We start from the raw sequence: 6,454 nt of genomic DNA on the forward strand, positions 1-6,454 counted from the left end.
AGATAGAATTTGAAATGTAAATGAAGAAAATATCAAATAAAAAATTAACATAAAAATCCTACCAATCCATGAGCATGGGAGATCTTTCCATCTTCTGAGTTCTTCGACTTCTTTCTTCAGAGGCTTAAAGTTCTTGTCATACAGATCTTTCACTTGCTTAGTTAGATTTACACCAAGATATTTTATATTATTTGTGACTGATGTGAAAGGTGTTGTTTCCCTAATTTCTTTCTCAGCCTGTTTGTCCTTTGAGCAGAGGAAGGCCACTGATTTGTTTGTGTTAATTTTATATCTAGCTACTTTGGTGAAGTTGTTTATCAGGTTTAGGATTTCTCTGGTGGAATTTTTGGGGTCACTTAAGTACACTATGATTCCTTCTGCAAATAGTGATATTTTGACTTCTTCCTTTCCATATTGTATCCTTTTGATCTCCTTTTGTTGTCTAATTGTTCTGGCTAGGACTTCAAGTACTATATTGAACAGGAAGGGAGAGAGTGGGCAGCCTTGTCTNGNCCCTGATTTTAGTGAGATTGCTTCAAGTTTCTCTCCATTTAGTTTGATGTTGGCTACTGATTTGCTGTATATTGCTTTTACTGTGTTTAGTTATGGGCCTTGAATTCCTCATCTTTCCAAGACTTTTATCATGAAGGGGTATTGGATTTTGTCAAATTCTTTCTCAGCATCTTTGAGTTTGTTAATATAGTGGATTATGTTGATGGATTTTCTTATATTGAACCATCCCTGCATCCCTGGGATGAAACCTACTTGATCATGATGGATGATCGTTTTGACGTGGTCTTGGATTCATTTTGCTTGCCTTCCCTCAATACTTATGCTGTGAACAATAAATATGGAATGCTAGGGGTGGTTCAGGTAGAGAGTTTACTTTTTGATAGAGTTAGATTTCATCTCTTCTAATAACACGATCATGCCAGGTTACCAGGGGCTGTGCCTTTGCATTTACTGTCTATTTGATATTTTGTTCCATGTTATTTATTCCACTTACTTGTTTGTGTCTGTATTTAGTGCAGTATTGGCCATGGCAGTTGCAGGAATATGTCTTTGGGCCTGTTGTGAGGTCATTGCTCTTCCAGTAAATTATGACATGGCATACATTTTTATCATCTTGGATTCAAACAAAAAAGAGGCTTTTCTGGAAGGAAGGAAGAGAAATAGAACCCTTCTCATTGCCCAAGAGAAAAGATAACTGGAGGTAGAGGAACTACACACAGCTCAGATTAGGGAGTCATCCCAGAGCCAATGTGCACAGATGCCATTGCTTGATTGTCATTTCATATCTCTGGCTGGTGTAGGGATCAAAACTACTTATCTGGCCAAGTCAAATACAGATGTAACTAGAGATGTCTGAGAAAGACAGAGGTGGGAGCCAGATGGTTAACAGTAATACTGAGCGAACACATGTCTTTCTCATAGCTCACATAGACACTCTGGAATGAATACACTATCCATAATTGGGAGATGTTCTCAGCTTCATGTTTCAAATAACATCTAAACAAATGCTTTGGTTACAGAGTTAGTTCTATAATAATCCTCTGTACTCACATGCTCTGGCTTTTCAATGGGGAGTTGAAATCACCGCGTGCAATCATCTCTAAACTGAGCATGTAAAGTGAGACTCAACCATGCAGTTCTACAGAGACCTAAAGTTATAAACCAAGGCTTAAAGAATGAGAACAGAATAATTTCTCTTGTGAATCAGTTGAGTCATAAACAAGACAGAGTGATAGAGGAGGGCACATATAATAATTTATCCATTTCTTTAAACTTTAACAAATGAAATGAATCTAATGAGAGTGATCTAACATTCTCAGTTTCTAAAATAACACTCACTGTGGAAGTGATTAACTTAGGGTCTTGACCTTTGAAGTGACTATAAAGAGCTCACAAGCAAATATTATTTGAGAATGGTCACATCCTGCTTATTAGGTTTTGAAAATCTTTGTTTGATGAGTGCAACACCAAGATCAACTTTTAAATACATATGTGTACACTTGGTTTTTATTCATTTATTTTGTGGGAGATGGTGTACCTGTCACTTTGCACATATTGAGGCCAGAGGACAATTTGCTGGAGAATTGACCTGAGTTTGCAAGACTTGCCAACAAGCACCTTTATCTGCCGATCCAGCTTGTCTGCCTGATAGCAAATTCTTATTAACTGAATAACAGGCAGCATTGTTACTATGTATGTGAATTAGACATATGTAAATTAACACACAAACATTTCCATGAAAAATAAAGGTAGATCGACTCCAGAAAGGAAAGCAAAACAGATATTTGAAAAATAACTTTCCAGATGAAATCAAAATGGATGAAAATTTATAATGTTTTTATTTCTTTTTTTCCTAAAAAAAAACCCATGTGTAATTTGTACAAATTAAGAAATGACAGAATATTTCACTTGATTTGCCTATGAAAATAAAGCCATAATTATTTTTAATAGCAATTTGTACTTAACATCAAGAGATAAGAATTCCTTTAAATGTTTCTGATAGTAAACTCAAGAAACTTAGGATAACTGGAAAAAGAAAACAGTTGTATAAATGTCACAGGGACTAGTCTGGAATATTGCATATATCCAGTAAATATAAATGACTAAAAATGGTTATTAAATCAATTTGATAACTTTTTCTGAGTGAACACATGATGAGGCCTTATCACATACTTTGGGATTAAAAGATTTTTTTTTCTTTGTGCTGCAAGAACAATAATGTGTAGTTGAGATTTTACTTAATCAATACAATTTTATACATTAGATTCTTTATTGTATCATACCTATAATAATCATTATTTTAAGATACACTCAAATATTTTCTACTAATATTCTCGATAATCTCTTGCTTTTATGAGTATGAAGAGACTCCATGAAATTATTTCTAATTTACATTTATTTATTATGGGGGTATGGATGTGTAGATGTTTATCCATTGCTGGCCCAGTTATTTCTATTTTGAAGAAGAAAATTTAGATTTGGATACTTCAGTTTTCTTAGGAAGGGAAATGCATCTGTTGTACTTCAGCATACTTGGTAGTAGTATAAAAACTCGTTTATCTCAGTAAGTTTCCTCTGAGTAAAGGAAATAAAGCAGAAATAAAATGATTTCCTAAGAAGTGGAAGTAAACTTGGTGTAGTAACAAGAGTGTATGTCCTGAATTTTTTTCTTTTTGAGTAGAACTTTCTTAGTAGAACTTAGAAAATTCAGTAGACTCAATTTTCTGAATAGAACGTGTTCTTCCTCTATATAACCCCATTAAAACACAATCCCCGTGCCCCTAGAGGCATTGTCTGTGTGTCAGCTACGTTACCTGTGCATTAGTAGGTGGCAGAGAGGAGAGAGGCTATGTCTACTCTCAGTGTTCTAACCTGTGAACATCTGAATGAGAAGTACCCTAACATTCCTTAAAAAATGTGAGCCCAAGACAACAACCAGACCTGTGCTATGGGGCCTACACAGGGAGCTAGCTTAAGATGACCACCAGTCAAGTGCCATGCAAGCTTGGGGGAGAGAGTGGGCAGACCATGCCAAAGGTGACCCCTGCCTAGTGCCATTCATGAGCAAGGCATAGCATTCCTGAGACCACGCCTGAGATGACTTCAGGCACTTAAAGGTCCTGGGCACCACTTCGAGGAGCAAGTAAGTGGTGGATAAATGGAAGAGAAAGAGAAACAGAAAGATGAAACAACAACAACAGCACAATGAAGAGAGGAGGAACTGGACACTAGAAGATAGTGAGGAGCAGCTTGATGTGAGTAGATAATGGTGCCACCTGGGACTGTGGTGGGGTCCTGGCCTGTGCTGCCGCTGGGGGCCACATCTGTGTCTGTGCCCTAAAGCAACAGGGATCCGCTACAAGTAAAGGCCAGTCAGATGTCTCTGGTCTGAGCTGACACCCAGGGACGTGTTAATGTCTGAGGGCTGTGTGGAATGGGCCGTACCCTTCACCCGGGCATCCTGCAGAGGGCAAGAGAGGTGGCCTCCTCCCTATCCCCTGCTCTGAGCAGCTGCAGTACCTGAGAGAGTGGCTGTGCACTTTGCATGAGCTGTGTGTGAGCCAGCCTGAGGATACAAGTGTGAGCAAGCTGGCCCTACCATTGTCTCCTGTGTCACACTCACCCTTTGCCACCTATGGCAGGTGGGAAAGCTGGCCCAAGGATTATGAGAGAAGGCGGTGCCTTCTTACCTCTTGTCTACTGGGCAGTGGTGAGAATGAGGGAGAGAGGCCCTCTTCCCCTCTCTCATCCCTCACCATCTATGGTTGGAGGGAGATCTGATCTGGGGTCATGAGAGTGGGAGAACTGGCCATGTTCCTCACCTGCTGCAACACTCAGGAGAGCAGGCTCTGCACCTTGCCTGAGCAGCAGGGTAGAGATGGCCCTGGTTTCAAGGGTTGCTGGTGAGGCATCCCCTGGGACATGAGACCTAGAGATGCAGCAGGCTTACCAACTCACACCTCCCAGGCCCAGATCCATAGCTTTGAATTGGCCTATCTACCCCACTGATGAACTGCTGGAGTACATGAAGCAGCTGGTCCCACAGATCCAAAACTACAGTATCTCCATGACACAGGGCAACAGCAGGATATAAGAGGAGTCCCAGTGAGGTTCCCATATTGATAATGTAACAGAAGCCTTGTACCAGAGCAAGGAGCCATTGAAATGAACATAAGCAAGCAAAGGTGTGTGGACAAAAGGGGTTACTGTGTGACACTCTACAGCTTCCACAGGAGATTTTTTTTTTCTATCTCTGGGAAGGTTGCAGGGGTGGGGGATGGGTACGAGGGGAGAGGGAAATGAGTGGGATTGGGGTGCATGATGTAAAATTCACAAGAAGCCAATAATTTGTTTTAAAATCCCACAAACCCAAAAGTGTGAAATTGGAATAGGTTATGGAGATTGGAGTAAAAGGGAAAAAGAGTCATCCTGAGAGCCTTCCACCATAGGCTACAGAGCCTTGCAGCTCACCTTGGATTTTAGAGATGGTTTTCACATCTCTGTTTTGGTGTATTGCTAAAAGTATGCCCCGAGAATCCTTATAATTAGGAAACTTGATCTTTCTCAAACAAAGGAGACAAGAGCGGCTTCCAGGGGAGAAGAATTTTTCCAGAAAGGATTATTTAGGTCAGAAGTCAGAGCTGTGCTCAGGAGCCAGAAGTCTGTTCTTGCTATCTTACTACACTGAAGTTAAGAGCAGAAGGTGATGAAAAGGTAGCGCATCCCTGAACAACTCATCTGTATGCTCCCATGCTAGCCTATTCACTTCCTTCTACAGACAGCTCACCTTCTTGACTGCTGAGAAACCGTGAGTTAATTGGTACCATACTGTTCTGCTTATGGGTCATGCTTCTCTAGATATTTCCTCAGATAATTGAGCAAACCACTGAAATGAGTTAATTCCCCAACTGAGGAAAAAAAAATACCCCAGGCATTTGTGTCCACAAATAAAGTACATAAGTCTTAGTTTCATATTAAAACAATATTTATGAAAACAATATTCCAAGTTACAAGAAAGGTGCATAGATATATTTTGGGCAGATTTATAACTTTTATTTCACAATGAAGAGGAATGATAACTTTGTGTTTATTTCTCAAGAATGTTTACCCTCACTTCTGAATAACCATGAACTTAGATATGTTTTCCAAATGTGATTCTGATCATTCTTCCTTTGAATTTAGATAGAAAAATAGAATAAATATTATGGACAATAAAGCCAAGGGGAAATGATGGAGTTCTTTCACTTCCTTTGTAACTTTTACCTTGGAGTCTCATTTCTTTCATAAAAATCTAGCCATCTAGATTATGGGCTTCCTTTCCTAAGTTTATAGTAAGATTAATCATGATCTTTCAAACGAATTTCAGTCTACATATTTTGCAATATAACTAAAATTTGTTGGCATTATGTTCATTTACTTCTAAAGGAAACAGTATATTATTATGATAAAATGTTCCTAAGTTCAGATGCAGTGTATTACAATGCTAAGGCCCGCACTCTAATCACCTCCGCATCACATGCTCCACCTCTTACACAGCATCTTAACCACTAAGCTGTAAAACTGTAGCATTTTAAAGTCTAAAGGCTTTTTTGTTGCTTGCTTGTTTGTTTAAATCAATAAGTGTAACACATAAAGGTTAAAATCAAGGGATTTGGATTCTGAGTGACAAGCTCAATATCACATAGAGACAAGACCAACATCCTTATATTTGTGCTGGATCTGGTCCTGGCACCTGTTGAGAGCAGTATATTCCCAGACTCAGAAAGGCTCAGTATATTCCCAGACTCAGAAAGGCTCAGGAACTCCTTCTGAGACAGACAAGTTGCTAAGACTCTCAGCTGCCACTGTTCTCAGTACAGCCTTACACTAAGACCTAAGGGCACATTTCTGTGGTCTCCAAACAAGTACATGCTGTAGTGCTAAGCTTTCTTTCAATTACAAC

General features: G+C 39.4%; 1 non-coding gene across 1 annotated transcript; it reads left to right on the plus strand.

The window, feature by feature from the left end:
* The first annotated feature begins 3,286 nt into the window (after positions 1-3,286).
* On the plus strand, positions 3,287-3,418 carry LOC115063497. Its single transcript, XR_003843369.1, has one exon. It is a non-coding gene; the product is annotated as a small nucleolar RNA SNORA17 (small nucleolar RNA).
* The last annotated feature ends 3,036 nt before the right edge of the window (positions 3,419-6,454 follow it).

Source organism: Mus pahari, chromosome 2, assembly GCF_900095145.1.
Source record: "Mus pahari chromosome 2, PAHARI_EIJ_v1.1, whole genome shotgun sequence".
Classification (NCBI taxonomy): Eukaryota; Metazoa; Chordata; class Mammalia; order Rodentia; family Muridae; genus Mus; species Mus pahari.